Genomic DNA, 20,095 nt, shown 5'->3' with positions numbered 1-20,095 from the left:
CATCTCGTTATGTGGCAAAGTACGCATACAATCACTAAGAGCATTAATACGCATCACTTCATTGTATGCCCTGTTCATATGAGTAAGGGTGGAAAAGTAGTAGTGAACAGGATTATCGATCATAGGTTGACCAGCACGACGTCTGGCAGCAGCTGGAGGAGCAGGAGTAGCAACTGAGTTATCGCTCGAAGTCGACATCTACAAATAATAAAACCACAAACCATATACCAAATAGGAATAAATGCTAATGATATAACTCATATGAAATGAAATGCATAATAATGCTATAGCAAAAGGGTCGGGCTGTAGACTAGACTCTAATGCACCCTAAGAACCACGGGTTGACCACATTAAGACCGCCTAGTTCCCTACAACCAGAGCTCTGATACCAACTATGATGGCCCCGTCAAAACACTTAACGGCTCCGTCACTTGGTCCCACAGCTTGATCGAACTTAAATGAATTAAACAAACGACATTGCATTCTTTTATTTCAAAAGTTTCCCAAAAAGGAAAGCATACCAAAATATGTAGTTTAAAAGTAACCCAATATATTAATAATCCAAAGTTGATACAAAACATTGTCAACAACCCACAAGTATTAATTATTCAAAAACCGAATGCAAGCCAAAGTTTCATAAATTATTTCATAAAAATCTGCCCAAATGCATGCAGACTCTTCTAAGCACAGTGAAAGCATCACATAAACTCAAGTACCTGTGAAAACATGCGAGTAAACTGTCAACACAAAGGTTGAGTGAATTATAGGTTTAAATAATTGAATAAACTTTAGACCACAAGATTTAAAAATGTTAGAAAACATTAAACATTATTCCATTATCAATGAGCCACTTGGTAACCACTTAACCCTTTATTTACCCTTGCCAAACAAAATAATAATATACACTGGAGAGTGTATCTACAACAAATTATGAAGTACTAAACATTCCGATTATAAATTGCTAGCGCGACTAGCTCGAAATGGGGTTGTCAAACCCGATAGATCTATCCGTAGAATTCGCGTTAACCGGTAGAAACCAATGATTACAGTTACCAGACTAGGGAATATTTTTGTCCAACTCACAATGAATAATTTAAATTTAATTGTCACTTGTGTCTAAACGTGAAATAAAATGCATGTAATCACATCCTAAAAATATACTTTGAAAAGTATGTAAAAACGGGACTATAACTCACCTTAATAGTAACGAAGTAACCAACACAATTAAGTGAACAGCAAATATAGTACAGTGATCAGGAATGATCACAACACCGACCTATAAATAAAGCAGGTCGATATAAATAACTAACTTAGGTCAAGTCTTAGTATGATAGCTATTGTACATGTTGCAAGTAGTCATAGAACAATACTCGATATGCATCGGTTTGATTGGAACAGCTTACGGACACACACTTTCTATTTTTAGAAAGTTTCTATTTTTAGCAGGTTTTCATTTTTGGAAAGTTTCTATTTTTAGAAAGTTTCTATTGTTGGAAAGTTTCCAAATTTAGAAAGTTGCTATTTTAGGAAAGTTTATAAGTTAGAAAAGTTTCCTTAATTAGAAAGTCAACAAAAGTCAACTGAAAGTCAAAGTCAACCGAAAGTCAACTCAAAAGTCAATCTTGGTCAAACATGGTCAACGTAAATTTTAAAAGTGTAAGTTATAATAATAATGTAAGTTATAACGTTTGTTAAAGTTAAATATGTCTAATTATGTCATAACATAAGTTTAATTAAATTAAAATGAATTATTAAAGTTAATATAAGTTTAAATGATATATTTAATATAACATAAGTATTTAATTAATTAATTAAATATTAGTCATAATATAAGTATTATTAATTAATAATAAATTTTAAATCATTTCATAAGTATTATTAATTAATAATGAATTATTAATCATATCATAATTTTCTAATTATAATTATTAAATCATAAGTATTTAATAATTAAATTATAATTAAATAATAAATAAGCCTTATAATAATTAAATAATTAATTAATCCTTATTATAAGTCTTATAATAGTGATATCATAATATAAGTTTATTACTTATCATAAGTATTTTCCATTAATAATAAAAGTATTATTAATCATATGTTTAATTAAAATGTTAATTAAATCATAAGTATTAATTAAATGATATAATAAATATATATAATAAGTCTTAAAAAATAATAATTACCTTTTTATCATAAGTAATTAAATGATAATGAAATCCATTATTTATATGATACGTTTAATAATTAGTCACAAGTTTTAAATCAAAAGTTCATCGGGTCGTATCTTGAGCCCCGGGTGTCGGTTTTTGGCGAGCCTTACATATATCTCCGCCTAAGCAAACCACCCGACAATTTGGTACATTCAAGAACACCCTAATAACAGTCCACAAGTCATGATGTACAGCCATTACACTACTTTGAACTTCAATCCACTCAAAATCGTGTTTTAGACGTAACGGGTGATTTCGTGGCTCGGATTTAGATGACCCGAACATGAAAGTTCACCCCACCATAAGTCCTAATACACTAACACACCCTAAAGTCACCAAATATGGTCACAAAGTCGGACCAAACCTGGTTCATACCAAAATCACATTTCAATCTTAACAAAATACCACTTTGATCATATCTAGGGCTCCGGGAATCGAAACGACATGAATCCGGAGTCTAAAATTAATGTATTGATGAGTGGGACTCATCTAGATACTTTATTTTAACTTTTATAACAGGCACAATATCACAAATACACGAAATAGCTGCTGTCCCAATTTTATCAAACCAAAAACATGTGTTTATGAGTAGTTCTATGCATACAAACACCATTACAACAACAAGTAATCATCATACTTTTAATATATAATCAAAATACAGAAATATAATGAAAAATCAAAAGTTCTAGGGTTAGGGTTTATACCCTAATCGAGAAACGAGAAGTATAATCGCGTAGAGAACGGAATGAGGAATGCGTTGATGTTGATTAATCCTTGATCCAAGTAATAAAAATTGATGAAGATGATGATGTTAGGGAGGTGATAGGCAACAGCCAAAGGGAGGAGAAAAAGAGGAGAGCACAAAATAAATTAGGTTTTGATCAAAATTAGAATGTGAGAAAATAAAATGAGAAAAAAATAGGAAAATGGGGAGTATTACCCCCTTGCTTGCTTCGGCTGAAGGTGGGGTCATGGGGTGGGTCCCATGGCCCACTTTTTCTAAATGATCAAATCCTTATGGCCCGAAAGCCCGAACGAATCCCGAAACGCGAAAACACGCTTACGCGATTAAAAATTCGGAGAGATTACAAACGCGCGACGAAAAATAAATATAAATACCCTATATAATTATATGATCTTAAAATATCATATTTAAAATAAATAGGATTTAAATATCCCAAAAACGCGACCGTTGATTTAAAAACCGAAAAGATTCGCCGGATAGAAATCCGCGACACGTAGAAACGTATAATTCAAAATATGAATATAAATATTCACATAACATATAATAATTAATATATTATTATTAATTTAACAATATAGGCCATAGACATGACGTAGCACAATTAACAGTTAACGATCGTTAAATAATTAACGGTAAAAGATAACGGAAAAAGTAGGGTCGTGACAGCTAGATTCGTCTAAGTATGCTTAACGTTCGTTCCAAAGGAATGCTTGATCGGTGATGATCGAATTTAGAGAGAGAAAACGAGTTGAGTGCACAAGTGTGAGCTGCTGAGCTCATCACCCCTATTTATACTCTCGTTATCAACCGTGCGGTTGATCACACGATCCACCATCATACGTGCGTCTCACCTAAATGACACGTGTGTGTGACCTAATTGTCTTAGGACAAGTTTGATCAGGGTCATCCGTACGGTTAACCTCAAACAAGTGGTCAATCGTACGGTTCACACATCAAGCGTGCGTGTGAGCACTTAGGCAATTTCAAAACTTCAAAATTTTACAACCTTAGGATTTCGAATCGTTCGGCAATCTTAGATCTAACAAGCACTTTCTACTTGAGTCGAAAATCACTAAACCTTCAAGAAATGACTATTAACACTTAGGTAGACAAAATCCTAACCTAAACAAGGTTATTACTCTAATCATTCTGTGTTCCAAGAGTAAATCCTACAGTGTAATGTCATCTTAAGTTCATTAGCAATCTAAATCATCAATGTCCTTCAAACAGTCACAAGCTCTACAAACCTCTATCTCATGGATTTGGTGGCTCAATATCTTGATCTCAACAAAGTTCTTTCAGATGTCGTTATGCACTCTGAGGATAATCAGAAAAACAAGAAAATGATAGAATCTTTATGAATTTTCTGATGTAAAAAATCATGCAACTAAAATTATACAAATGAAAGACATTCTATCATGAAATGCAATAACATGCAAACCAAAATCTTTTTGTTGTTTTATAGTTTTCAATGTAAACAAATTAACAGTACAGATATATAAGACATACAAATCCACATTCTTTTAGTGAGCAAGATGATTAACTATTTTAAAAATGGATCTGAACTGACATATTGAATCAATTTCTGTTGTTCATTCCTAATTATCCAGTCTATGTCTATTATCATGCAATTACTGATATCAATCCTCATTAAACATGAACATATTCATTCCGGACACTTCGACAATCATGTTGGCATAAATTACTTGAACACTATAAAGCAATGATTTTTGAGATCATGCTAAGTTCATTAATCCTTGATTCTTCCATCACTTATGATTGTGCATTTTTATTAGGTTGTCAATTCATTACACGTAACTTTCCTTTATCTATTTCCATGTACTTCATTCAAATTGAACAGGATGGTTCTCCGGCATTTTGAATAACCCTATCAGCCTTTAGCTTCTACCAATGTGTTGACAATCTTCAATCTAGTTGGCTCGGCTAATCTCAGAATATATTGGATTATCCGAATAGGCGCACTATTTACCACGGGGATTGGTCTACAGTTAAAGCAGACTTGCCTAATGACCAGTCATCACACAAAATAAATCTCGAGGCCCTTAACTTCTTTATGTTCAAGTTGTCATGGAAAACAGAATCGAAAGTTAACCTTTCATAAATAAGTATTAGAGTATATCTAGGTAAATATCTTTCCAACTTACAGTCTTAATGGATATAACTCTATATTGCAGACGACAAGAATCTTGATAGTTCAGTGTGAACGTCGTGATTAAACAATTCAAGCTGCGCGGGGGCATCACACTAAGAATGATCTGAGTTCTTTATGAGCACATCATAAATCAGCATTCTTCATACTTTCAGGACTTTACCATATTGATACGCCAATTTTATTGACATTGATTTTATTTTGATATTTTATTTTTCAGCATATCACTGTGTTTTGATATATTGATTTTGAACGCAATCAAGAATGGATTTTCCATTCTTATGCATGAACTCATGTTTCTTTGTTGTGTGCTCAGATCACTCGAAGGTGTTCTCCCTTAAATGCTTGAACGGTCCGCAATAAGGAATTATACTTTTCGACCTTAAGCGAGAAGGGACACTTACTTTCGACATAAACTAATTTTCTCTGTATTTTCAGGGTTTAGTTTCGATTATTAAGTCTCAGGCCCGTGACAACGTGGTATGCACCAGCCAAACAGATAATCCTCAACCCCTTAAATGATCTATTGAATGTCCCATTCATAGCTGTGAAGCTGAATTGGTAGAGCAACGTTGAATATTGCTTGGGGACATCCAACACCAACTTTCTCTAACGATTATCAATTATGATAGAGGATACCCTAAACTGACTGTTGATTTCCTCAACAACTATCATTTCATACAGTTTCGGAGATAATTAGGTGATTACCTTGAAACGCTACAGATCGTCCATGACTTCTGAATCTTAGATGATCATTATTCTTATTATGATTGTCTAATGCCAAGAATTCATAAGTCACATCTATCAGTACATCACACAACATATAGACATAAACGTTCAATTCAGTCCTTACTAATCAAATATATCAATTCTCAGTACAGTAATTTCTTCATCTCCATCATATTAATCAAAACAAGCTCATTTTCGGATTTTTCAACTTTTTAAGATTTTCTGGTGAGGCAATTTTTCACTTTTTAGGTATTTTCTGCTGATAACATATACTCCCCCTAAAATGCTGAAAAATAAAATCTTTTTATGTTTTAGCATTTTAACCAAACAGAAAATAACTACAGACTAGCATGCAATCATGAGATAAATCATGCAAAGGAATACAGACAGAAAGCAAAAATATGCAATACAGATAATTAACAACCAAAAATCTATATGTCATGCATCCTACATGGAAAGTCTTAAAGCTTGACTAACCCTCACACACAACATCCGTAATTACTTTGTCTCGATCAACAATGCCATTCATCTCTAGTAGGAGTAAGAAACTAGGTTTATCAAAAGCCTTATTGAATAGGTCAGCCCTTTGGTCCTTAGTACCTATTCTCTTAACCTCAATAATCTTTTTCTCATGGCAATCCCTAAGAAAATGATACTTAACACCTATATGTTTAGTCTTAGAATGTTGAACAGGATTCTTAGTGATCGCTATAGCAGCAGAATTATCAATAAAAAGAGGAGAGAAAGAGATTCTTAGCCCGTAATCGCGAAGTTGTTGTTGGATCCAAACAACTTGCGAACAACAACTAGCAGCAGCTATATATTCAGCTTCACAAGTGGAAAGAGCAACTGCAGTTTGTTTCTTGCATTGCCAGGTCACCAGCCTTTCACCTAGAAATTGACATCCTCCTGATGTAGACTTGTTGTTGATTTTGCAACCAGCATAATCTGAATCGCTATAAGCTACAAGATCAAACTTCTCATCGTTCGAATACCAGATGCCGAGATTTGACGAATGCAATAGATAACGTAGAATTCTTTTGCAGCTGTAAGATGAACTGTATTCGGATTAACTTGATAACGAGCACACAGACATGTTGCGAACATAATATCTGGCCTAGACGCAGTGAGATGCATGAGTGATCCGATGATTGCTCGATAGTATGTAGGATCAATAGTTTCTATTTTGCACTCAAGTGAAATACCATGATTAACAGCTAGCGGAGTTGACACAGGACGTTCTTGAGTCATACCGAAACGTTCCAGTATATCATTCACATACTTTGCTTGATGAAGAAAAATATCATTACTAGTCTGTTCAACTTGTAAACCAAGAAAGTAGTGTAAGAGACCCAATTTACTCATTTCGAACTCGTCCTTCATCACTTGTTCGAACTCATCAACGAGTTCCTGCTTAGTAGCACCGAAGATAATATCGTCAACATAAATCTGGACTAAAATAATGTCGTCATCTTCAACTTTTATGAACAGAGTACAGTCTACCGTGCCCATTTGATATCCTTTTTCAATCAGATAACTCGATAACCATCCGTACCAAGCTCTAGGAGCTTGATGTAAACCATAAAGGGCCTGACGTAATCGGTAAACTTTGTCAGGATGAAGATGATCTTCAAAACCCGGAGGTTGACTGACATATACTCTTTCATTTAGCTTGCCATAAAGAAAAGCACTCTTAACATCCATTTGATAAACTTTAAACTTCATAAAAGACGCGAAAGTCAAGAAAATGCGAATCGCTTCCAATCTGGCAACAGGAGCGAAAACTTCATCGTAATCAAATTCAGGACTTGCTGATAACCTTTAGCAACTAATCTTGCTTTGTTACAGGTAACATTGCCATCTTCGTCGAATTTGCACTTCCAAACCCATTTGAGGTCGATTACTTTCGCACCATGCAGCTTAGTAACTAACTTCCAAATATCTAGACGATGGAATTGCTGAATTTCTTCTTGCATAGCCATTACCCAATCAACATGCTTCAAAGCTTCTTTTGTTGTTTTTGGCTCTATTCTAGAAATATGACATGAGTACTAGTAATATGCAGTAGCGGCTGTCATATGAGAATCAACTTGACCATCAAACTGAACTTATCTTCTTGTCCTAACGCATGCATTCGGATCTCCAATAATGTTATCTCTAGGATGAGCAGCTGTAGTTCTGGGAACTGGGTGTGCGGGAACAAGTATTTCTTGATGTAGATTCGTGGTATCTCCATCTTCAGGATTATCAGAATTTTCACTCGAAATATCAGATCCGCAGGTATCGTACACTGAATCAACATCTTGATCTGAATCTTGTGCTGGTTCAACGACAATAGGTAATGGAGTTAGAGTAGGTGCAGACACTTCTGGATCGTTCTGTAAATCAAACAGCATTTGTAACTCTACTTCATTCTCCGTCTGATCTGGAGCAAGATTAAATGAATCAATCAGCTCATCATAGTTGTAGATCCAAGGATGACTTTTCAAAACACTTTTCGTATGATTCCTCTGGACATCAACTTCAGACCATTCTTCAACACATCTCATCTCATTGTTAAAAACTCGCTTGTTAGGAGAAATGTAACCGAGAAATACTCCAGTAACCACTTTTGAATCAAACTTACTTCCTGGTTTTCTCTTCAAAATGGTACACGGGGAACCAAATGGTTCTAGATGCTTCAATGAAGGTTTTCTCCCATGCAATAACTCATAGCATGTTTTACCTAGTCGTTTAACGGTTAAAACTCGATTCATAGTGTAACAAGCATTTGCAACAGCTTCACCCCAAAAATGAACAGGTAAAGATGAATCAGCTAGAATAGTTCTAGCAGTCTCAATCAGAACCCTATTCTCTCTTTCAGCAACACCATTCATCTGTGGAGCGTATGCAGAACTGAACTGCATATTGATACCTTTTTCAATACAAAAACCTGCAAGAAACTGATTCTTGAATTCTGTACCATTGTCGCAACGAATCTTTCTGACTTTCAAATTAAAACCTGTCTCTAATCGATTGATTAGCATTTTCAAGTTCTCAAATGTATTAGACTTCTCTTTCAAGAACATTACCTAAGAGAATCTTGAATAATCATCAGTGACCACCAGACAATACTTACTTCCATCAATGCTTTCAAAACGGATTGGACCGAAAAGATCCATATGTAACAATTCAAGTGGAGCAGAGATAGGATTGTACTTCACCAACTTATGAGCTTTCTTGCTCTGCTTACCCTTCTTACACGGAACACATGTTCCTGGAATCTGAAAAGATCGAAGATCAACACCTTCTACAAGATTGTTGTGAACCAGATGGTTCATCTTCCGAAAACTTAAATGACCCATGCGTTTGTGCCATGAAATAGAATTTTGTTCAGTCGCTTTAGAAACAAAAGCTTGATGATGTTCAGCAGTTGAAGTAGCAACATTTATATCTAGCATGTATAAATTAGCTTGTCTAAGAGCCTACATCAAAATCATTTCTGGAGGAATCACAAAATCTGGTTTCAAAATGTAGCTGAATTTGTCATCAAATGCTACTTTGAAGGATTTTTCACAGATTTGTGAAACCGACAACAAATTGTTTGTAAGCTCTTGACAGTACTTTACTTTATTGAAACTAACTTTATCATTCTTCAATAAACCTTGAGCTGAAATGTGACCTCCTTTATCTCCAGCAAATGCAACATAACCTCCCTTAATTGGGTGTACATCCGAGAGAAGAGATAGCTGTCCAGTCATATGTCTCGAAGCGCCGCTATCTACTATCCAGGTGTTGTTTGCAGGTAGCCTGGTTCCCTGCATATCACCTTAAAAGAATTAATTGATAATGAGAACCCACGCCCGGACGGCAGTAGGTTGTCCATTAACACCCATAGCTTGAACTTCCATCCATTTCCCATTTGAGTCAGGTGGAACCTCATCGTCTGAAACCATAAACTTAGACAGTTTAGAAGAAGCAACATTGCTCTTTTGGTTTTTCACATTTTGCTCATCTTCAGAGCGATTCACTCGTGGTCTGGTACGGGAAAAGTATTTCCTACGACTAGCTTTTTGCGAAGGTGATCGTGCCTTAAATTCATAGGTTTTACCTCGATCACTTGATTTGGAAACTCCTGCCTTGGTATCCTTCTTAGGAACCTTAATCTTCACAGGGGAAATTGACCTTTTGAAGTTCTTTCTCTTATAGTCTCCATAGACAACATTTGTCGTATATCTTCTAGTACGAACTTCATCACAAACAGGTGAACCTGTTCTGTGAGCATGAGGTGATTAGTGATCATCATATGTTAGGTCAATCTTACGTCTTGGTGTTCTATACCTTGTAGGACAGTTAGCAGCAATGTGTCCAAAAACACCACAACTAAAACATTGTCGAAATTCTCTATATCCTTTAGATTGATAATGATTATTAGAGTTAGAGGAAGAGGGATCTTATGTTTTTGCAAACACAGGAGAATCGTTTGAACTCTTTCTAGGAACAGGTTTAGATACAGGTTTAGGTGTAATCGGTGGAACTACTCTATTAGCAAACTTTGGATTTTTCATAATCCGAATTGGCTCATCAGGTGTTATCACCTTCCTTTTCTCCGACTTATCTCCTAGACCAGTTTTCTTATCTTCCTCATGATCTAAAGATCCTTCAGTGGTATCATCAGAAGGTGCATTCTCAGTTGAGCTACACTTTTTGTTCTTCTCAACATAGTCCTCATAACTAGGTGGAATACAGTCTTCTGGTCGTCCATTAACAACATTTACATTAACAAATTTGTTCTGAAACGGTGGAGCTACAGCCTTTAATCCAATACCCTTTCCCTTGGTGTCATTTAATTTCACCATCAATGCATTCCATTGAGACGCACTTGCCCAACATTTCATCTTAATTGACATAGCTTCTAAATCAACTTTAACACATTCATTTTCTTTCTTCAATTCGTTTATTGTGTCAACACGTTTAACTAATGCTTGATTTATATCAAATTTATAACATTTAAGATTGTGAAGTTGTTTTTTATAAACTTTAATTTGCTCTTTCAACTCATTTTCAACCTTAGTGGTCACATGGTCAGCATGCCATTTTTCTTTCATCTCTGCATATGCCTTAGTTAAATTATCTATTGTTACCTTAGATTCAGCACATTTAACACATTCAATAACAGTAGATGGATCAGAAGATACCTGTTGAGCATTATTTGATGAGGAAGTCTCAGCCATAAATGCAAAGAAATCTGTCTTCTTCCCATCATCGAGCTCATCTTCTGATTCTGACGAGTCTGTAAGAAACTCTGATGTATCAGCATCTTTACCCAAATGAATCTCTTCAAGTCTATCCCATATATCCTTAGCTCTTGTCAAACCGGAAACCTTTTCAAGATCACTAGCTGATAAGCACATCTTCAATAAGTCTACTGCTTGCTTGTTCAATGCTTCAAAATAAGTTTGATCTATCCCAGTATGATTAGTTTTATCTTCAACCTCTGATTCTGACGTCTTGTCCGAATCATCAACATCTGAACTTACACTCTCGATATATGAACCTTCACCCAAAAGAACTAACATCTCCAATTCAATAGCAACCATTCTACCCCATTCGTCTAATTCCTTATCAGCATCAACCCACATTTCTTCACTATGATCTGCTTCTAGATTTTCTTCAAACACTGAGGTATCACCATACTTATCCTTCCAACTGTTGAAGTAGTAGTCCTCTGATGATGTCAGTGAAACACTTCTAGATTCAGGTGTACGAGGAACTGAATCACGTGCCTTTTTGAATTTGCTCACAACTTGCTTCTGAACCTTCTCTCTTCGAATGGTTCTTGACAATTCTTCAGCTCTTTCAGCACGAGCAGTTAGCTTCTCAATTATGTTTTGACTAGTGACACAGTCTTCTTCTACTTCGGTGATCTTTGCCTTGTTGGCTTTAGGTTGTTGGTCAGTCACATTTAACTTCATAGCCCAATCATCATCGTCTCCATGAATAACAACTAAAGCTTTATTCGTACTTTCAGCTGCATCAGCTTCATTCACTTTATCAGTAATGTAGATCTCATGTTTAGTTGAATGACTCTGAGAAGTATAATTCTGATTCTTGAACGGATTACGATTACCCTGCTTCTTTTGTTTTGTACACTGCCTTGAAAAATGACCTAATTCTCCACAGTTGAAGCAAGTAACATTATTCATATCAAAACCCAGTTTTGTATCTTTGGTCAGACTGATTAGTTTCCCAGTTCGCTCTTCATAATCTCTAGCATGTCTCACAAGATTTGCCATACCCCACATAATATCTATCTTCTCAGCTTCGTTCTTATCAAGTTGATGATAATCTTCAGTTGTTAGATGAATATTTCCTATGTGAACATCAAGATAACTATCATAAGAATTAACAAGGCTTGACAGCAAAGCTATATCTTCACTAATCTTTTCTTTCCCAGCTTTCCTCATGTTTTCAATCTTAAGTGCAGATAGGACATCTGATGCAGTCGGTGTAGATGACTCAGTAGTATTCGAAGTAGGCTGTGATTGATTGTTGAGTGAACATGGTGAAACTTGTGGTGGATACGAAGTATGTTGAATAGGTGCACTGCTAACATTCAAACCATACATATTCTGATTATTAGTAGCAAAGGCTGTTTGAAATGGTGGATGAGCCGACTTAGGCGGTGTGTAACCATTTGGACAGTATATTTTGGTGTCTTGAACTTGTTTAGACCTCTTGACTTTGTTTAACAACTCTAGTTCTTCTTCCTGAAGTCTTGCGATAAACGAGTTCACTGTAGCAGTAGCTAATTCTCCACTAGTTTTCATAGTTAATACAAAACCATTCCATTCTAACGGTAATGCTCCAGCTAGACATGTCACTTTGTCTTTCTCTTCAATAGTTACATCATGCTTATGTATTTCAGCTAGCAAATGATGATATCTTTCAACCAATTCTGTAATAGACTCTCCAACTTGCCAGTGAAAGCGATCAAACTCAGCTTTCAACTCTAAACCTTTTCTAGTTATGTAAGATGAATTTCCTTCATTGAAAGTACGAAGTGCTTCCCATATCTTAAATGAATTATCATGACACAGAAATTGATGGAAAATCGGACAATCAAGAGCACTAGTCAAATTACAGTACATCTTTTTCTCCAAGTTATACTCCTCACGTTCTTCAGAAGGCATGTTGTGTAATGTATACAACTCATTCGTAACTGGTGAACGTGGCCATTGAAATTCAGTTTCAATGTACTTCCAAATCTTCATGTCCTGACCATCAGACCAAATCTTAAACCTCGACTTCCATGTAGAATAATTATCCATATTCAGTAACCTCGAACATTTCATACCACTTCTTGATTCACTCTCAGCAAGGAGTAATCGTTGAGTCATATTCATAATACTCTGAACTAACGGTGCGGCCAACGCGCAATCATTTGAATTAAACATCTTGAAAACTTTACCAAAGGGAAAACCTTGTGTTTCAGGTTATCAACCGTACGTGTGATAGTATCAACCGTACGTATGAAAGTATCAACCGTACGTGTCACAGACTCAAGCGTACGTGTTACTACTTAACCAACAAAACCGAACACAAGTAACAACCGTGCTTGTGACAATCACCCGTGTGATTACTCGTACGTGTCACAATCAACCGTTTGATCACTCGTGTGATCAGACTATAGTCACTTAACCTCAAACGGTTATGCTAATCCATGCGTGTGAGTTCATGAGTGACGATCAATCGTGTGGTCAACCGTGCGTGTGATCAAAAATTTTGACCCACTCGTGTGAACTTTTGTTCAGCTCAAATCACCCAAAAACCATAAAAATTGATGTTAAACCTCAATTTCTTCGTCCAAAAGCTGGATTAGCACTAAACAAACATAAACACACTCTCTAATTACAATTACACACGTAAAAATAATTCCTTTTTAATTAAAATCACTTTTATCTCAAAATCCCAAATAATAAACCCTATTAATCACCAAAAATCACTTGATGATGTTGAAATCACAACCAATGCTCTGATACCATTTGTTAGATCCCGTGCTTCAGTTGCTAGGATCGTTAGATCACGGAACAAGCTTCGATTAGCAATTTGAGCATAAAAGTGATAAATATGAGATGAACATTATGAATATGAGATGAACACACATGAAACTAAGTGATAATCAGCTGATTATAGTAACAATTACATGTATAATAATGATAAACGAATTACAATAAAGATTACATGAATTGTACTAGTCACTTTGCCATTTCCATGGTGGTTGGAGCATCAATCCACCATGGATCCTCCTCACCATGAAGGTGAAGAGGAGGAGCACACACCTCACTCTCTCTCAAGTGTTTGGTGGAAAACCTCAACTACAAATGAACAAGGAAAACTCTATTTATAGTGTCTGTCATATGTCATCTCACACGCACGGTTGATCACTCAATCATACGTCTGATTGTTTTCAACCGTACGAGTGACGTCAGTCGTATGACAGGTCTATATTACACGTTTGGTCACATATGCTCCTACGACATGAGTTTTCTAGTTCAATACATCCCTGGGTGAACAACGTAGACCTAAACCATTCTCAGGTTGTTCGACAGCGATGGAAAAATCCATTTCGTGCACTAAATTACTTGTTGTTTGTTGTTGTTAAAGATCAAGTTCTCTAACTTGTATCTTCATGTAATCTTGGTTACTTCCATCTTTTGTTTGATGAAGAACCAAGAACAAGAATCTAAACTTGTTAGTTTATGGTTCTACACTTAAATGTTTTAAAGATCTAAAAGTTCATAAGCTTTATAATCTTACTTGTGTTCATGTTTTGTAGACTTAAAGTTACTCTCCTAAGATCTAAACTTTGATTTGAATCTTCTTAAGTATGAAACAAACATGAACATAATAATTGTAACTTTAGTTATTTCTTTCTTTTGTAAGTACTTTAAAGTTGTGATGTTGTTACTTTGGTTAAGTATTACTAGTTAAACTTGATCTCATTATTCTTGAAACTAAAGTTAAACTTATAAGTTCAAGAACATGGAAGTTTAACTTTCTAGTTATAACTTCATACACTTATGTTAGATCTAAGTTTCTATAGCTTATGGTCTTCCAATTTTGTTTAAAACAAGAGCTTATGAGCTTACATACGTATTACAAGATAAAAATCTAAGTTTCATAACTTATGGTTTCATTAAAGTAAAGATCAAAGTATTATAACATAGGATCTAACTTTAGAATACTAGATCTAGACTTTCTAGTCTAGGAACTTTAATATCTAGCTAAGATCTAAGTTCTACAACTTAATATCTTGTTTATTTAGTTTACTTTCAAGTTTCTAACTTAATATTACTATTAGAACTCATGTATGTGTCGGGTCTAAGATCTTGATGTAACTTTGGTTCATCAAACTACTTACAACCCTTAAATGAGTTGTGCTACATATCTTAGACATACATTAGTGTTATGATGGTCAAAATTTGGTAAAGATGATGCAAACGCATCAATGAGTTGTACACTTGAAGCTATAAGCATCAAGGATGAGAACCGTGATGAGCATCAAGCACCAAGAACCCACCGGAGCACCTTACCTACTGTTTTCCGGGTCTTATCATAACAACTGGGCTACAGAAAAGTTTATTTTCAGTTATTTCGGTTCGAGTAGATTATTTTCCGTTTAGACCTCGTCTTAATCCGAGTTACGGTTTAGGATTTATGGCCTTCCGAAAGTCACTACACCCTTTTAACGTTGTGCTGAAATTTCTGACCTACTCGCACTTAAACCGTTGCCACGGTCAAACGAAGATGAGTTTGGTTCAGGAAATTGGTCAGACTCTAGGGGACTCATATACGGAGCCATGCCAACTGGTCTCACCTCATTTCAGTTTGTATAGAGGTCTTGGAGACTGAACGAAGTCAGCCTTTATTTCAAACTCTATTCTTGATTGAAACTTACTTTACACTTTTTGATTAATGATGAATGATGATGATACTTAAGACCTAATTTACATACTTTTAAACCTTTGGGAACATTTACTGACTTAGTAACTTTTGACTTAGGTTAAGGACCTTCCGGACCAACTACTTGCTTACTTATTCTCGTACCGACTTTACTACTTTTCACTGTGAGTTATAACATCCCTTTTTACTTTAACTATTTTGGGACTGAGAATACTTGCGTTTTTTACGTTTTACATACTATGAAATGTCCCGTTCTTATTGATTAAAAACGTTCCATATTAATTGATTTCGTTGCGAGGTTTTGACCTCTATATGAGACGTTTTTCAAAGACTGCATTCATTTTAAAACAAACCATAACCTTTATTTCATCAATAAAGGTTTAAAAAGCTTTACGTAGATTATCAAATAATGATAATCTAAAATATCCTGTTTACACACGACCATTACATAATGGTTTACAATACAAATATGTTACAACAAAATAAGTTTCTTGAATGCAGTTTTTACACAATATCATACAAGCATGGACTCCAAATCTCGTCCTTATTTAAGTATGCGACAGCGGAAGCTCTTAATAATCACCTGAGAATAAACATGCTTAAAACGTCAACAAAAATGTTGGTGAGTTATAGGTTTAACCTATATATATCAAATCATAATAATAGACCACAAGATTTCATATTTCAATACACATCCCATACATAGAGATAAAAATCATTCATATGGTGAACACCTGGTAACCGACATTAACAAGATGCATATATAAGAATATCCCCATCATTCCGGGACACCCTTCGGATATGATATAAATTTCGAAGTACTAAAGCATCCGGTACTTTGGATGGGGTTTGTTAAGCCCAATAGATCTATCTTTAGGATTCGCGTCAATTAGGGTGTCTGTTCCCTAATTCTTAGATTACCAGACTTAATAAAAAGGGGCATATTCGATTTCGATAATTCAACCATAGAATGTAGTTTCACGTACTTGTGTCTATTTTGTAAATCATTTATAAAACCTGCATGTATTCTCATCCCAAAAATATTAGATTTTAAAAGTGGGACTATAACTCACTTTCACAGATTTTTACTTCGTCGGGAAGTAAGACTTGGCCACTGGTTGATTCACGAACCTATAACAATATATACATATATATCAAAGTATGTTCAAAATATATTTACAACACTTTTAATATATTTTGATGTTTTAAGTTTATTAAGTCAGCTATCCTCGTTACTAACCTACAACTAGTTGTCCACAGTTAGATGTACATAAATAAATCGATAAATATTATCTTGAATCAATCCATGACCCAGTGTATACGTATCTCAGTATTGATCACAACTCAAACTATATATATTTTGGAATCAACCTCAACCCTGTATAGCTAACTCCAACATTCACATATAGAGTGTCTATGGTTGTTCCGAAATATATATAGATGTGTCGACATGATAGGTCGAAACATTGTATACGTGTCTATGGTATCTCAAGATTACATAATATACAATACAAGTTGATTAAGTTATGGTTGGAATAGATTTGTTACCAATTTTCACGTAGCTAAAATGAGAAAAATTATCCAATCTTGTTTTACCCATAACTTCTTCATTTTAAATCCATTTTGAGTGAATCAAATTGCTATGGTTTCATATTGAACTCTATTTTATGAATCTAAACAGAAAAGTATAGGTTTATAGTCGAAAAAATAAGTTACAAGTTGTTTTTGTAAAGGTAGTCATTTCAGTCGAAAGAACGACGTCTAGATGACCATTTTAGAAAACATACTTCCACTTTGAGTTTAACCATAATTTTTGGATATAGTTTCATGTTCATAATAAAAATCATTTTCTCAGAATAACAACTTTAAAATCAAAGTTTATCATAGTTTTTAATTAACTAACCCAAAACAGCCCGCGGTGTTACTACGACGGCGTAAATCCGGTTTTACGGTGTTTTTCGTGTTTCCAGGTTTTAAATCATTAAGTTAGCATATCATATAGATATAGAACATGTGTTTAGTTGATTTTAAAAGTCAAGTTAGAAGGATTAACTTTTGTTTGCGAACAAGTTTAGAATTAACTAAACTATGTTCTAGTGATTACAAGTTTAAACCTTCGAATAAGATAGCTTTATATGTATGAATCGAATGATGTTATGAACATCATTACTACCTTAAGTTCCTTGGATAAACCTACTGGAAAAGAGAAAAATGGATCTAGCTTCAATGGATCCTTGGATGGCTCGAAGTTCTTGAAGCAGAATCATGACACGAAAACAAGTTCAAGTAAGATCATCACTTGAAATAAGATTGTTATAGTTATAGAAATTGAACCAAAGTTTGAATATGATTATTACCTTGTATTAGAATGATAACCTACTGTAAGAAACAAAGATTTCTTGAGGTTGGATGATCACCTTACAAGATTGGAAGTGAGCTAGCAAACTTGAAAGTATTCTTGATTTTATGAAACTAGAACTTTTGGAATTTATGAAGAACACTTAGAACTTGAAGATAGAACTTGAGAGAGATCAATTAGATGAAGAAAATTGAAGAATGAAAGTGTTTGTAGGTGTTTTTGGTCGTTGGTGTATGGATTAGATATAAAGGATATGTAATTTTGTTTTCATGTAAATAAGTCATGAATGATTACTCATATTTTTGTAATTTTATGAGATATTTCATGCTAGTTGCCAAATGATGGTTCCCACATGTGTTAGGTGACTCACATGGGCTGCTAAGAGCTGATCATTGGAGTGTATATACCAATAGTACATACATCTAAAAGCTGTGTATTGTACGAGTACGAATACGGGTGCATACGAGTAGAATTGTTGATGAAACTGAACGAGGATGTAATTGTAAGCATTTTTGTTAAGTAGAAGTATTTTGATAAGTGTATTGAAGTCTTTCAAAAGTGTATAAATACATATTAAAACACTACATGTATATACATTTTAACTGAGTCGTTAAGTCATCGTTAGTCGTTACATGTAAGTGTTGTTATGAAACCTTTAGGTTAACGATCTTGTTAAATGTTGTTAACCCAATGTTTATAATATCAAATGAGATTTTAAATTATTATATTATCATGATATTATCATGTATGAATATCTCTTAATATGATATATATACATTAAATGTCTTTACAACGATAATCGTTACATATATGTCTCGTTTAAAAATCATTAAGTTAGTAGTCTTGTTTTTACATATGTAGTTCATTGTTAATATACTTAATGATATGTTTACTTATCATAGTATCATGTTAACTATATATATATATCCATATATATGTCATCATATAGTTTTTACAAGTTTTAACGTTCGTGAATCACCGGTCAACTTGGGTGGTCAATTGTCTATATGAAACATATTTCAATTAATCAAGTCTTAACAAGTTTGATTGCTTAACATGTTGGAAACATTTAATCATGTAAATATCAATCTCAATTAATATATATAAACATGGAAAAGTTCGGGTCACTACAGTACCTACCCGTTAAATAAATTTCGTCCCGAAATTTTAAGCTGTTGAAGGTGTTGACGAATCTTCTGGAAATAGATGCGGGTATTTCTTCTTCATCTAATCTTCACGCTCCCAGATGAACTCGGGTCCTCTACGAGCATTCCATCGAACCTTAACAATTGGTATCTTCTTTTGCTTAAGTCTTTTAACCTCACGATCCATTATTTCGATGGGTTCTTCGATGAATTGAAGTTTTTCGTTGATTTGGATTTCATCTAACGGAATAGTGAGATCTTCTTTAGCAAAAAATTTCTTTAAATTCGAGACGTGGAAAGTGTTATGTACAGCCGCGAGTTGTTGAGGTAACTCTAGTCGGTAAGCTACTGGTCCGATACGATCAATAATCTTGAATGGTCCAATATACCTTGGATTTAATTTCCCTCGTTTACCAAATCGAACAACGCCTTTCCAAGGTGCAACTTTAAGCATGACCATCTCTCCAATTTCAAATTCTATATCTTTTCTTTTAATGTCAGCGTAGCTCTTTTGTCGACTTTGGGCGGTTTTCAACCGTTGTTGAATTTGGATGATCTTCTCGGTAGTTTCTTGTATAATCTCCGGACCCGTAATCTGTCTATCCCCCACTTCATTCCAACAAATCGGAGACCTGCACTTTCTACCATAAAGTGCTTTAAACGGCGCCATCTCAATGCTTGAATGGTAGCTGTTGTTGTAGGAAAATTCTGCTAACGGTAGATGTCGATCCCAACTGTTTCCGAAATCAATAACACATGCTCGTAGCATGTCTTCAAGCGTTTGTATCG

Source organism: Rutidosis leptorrhynchoides, chromosome 2 (genome assembly GCF_046630445.1).
Source record: "Rutidosis leptorrhynchoides isolate AG116_Rl617_1_P2 chromosome 2, CSIRO_AGI_Rlap_v1, whole genome shotgun sequence".
Taxonomy (NCBI): Eukaryota; Viridiplantae; Streptophyta; class Magnoliopsida; order Asterales; family Asteraceae; genus Rutidosis; species Rutidosis leptorrhynchoides.
The sequence above is the reverse complement of the archived record's forward strand: the minus strand, read 5'-3'. Positions refer to the sequence as shown.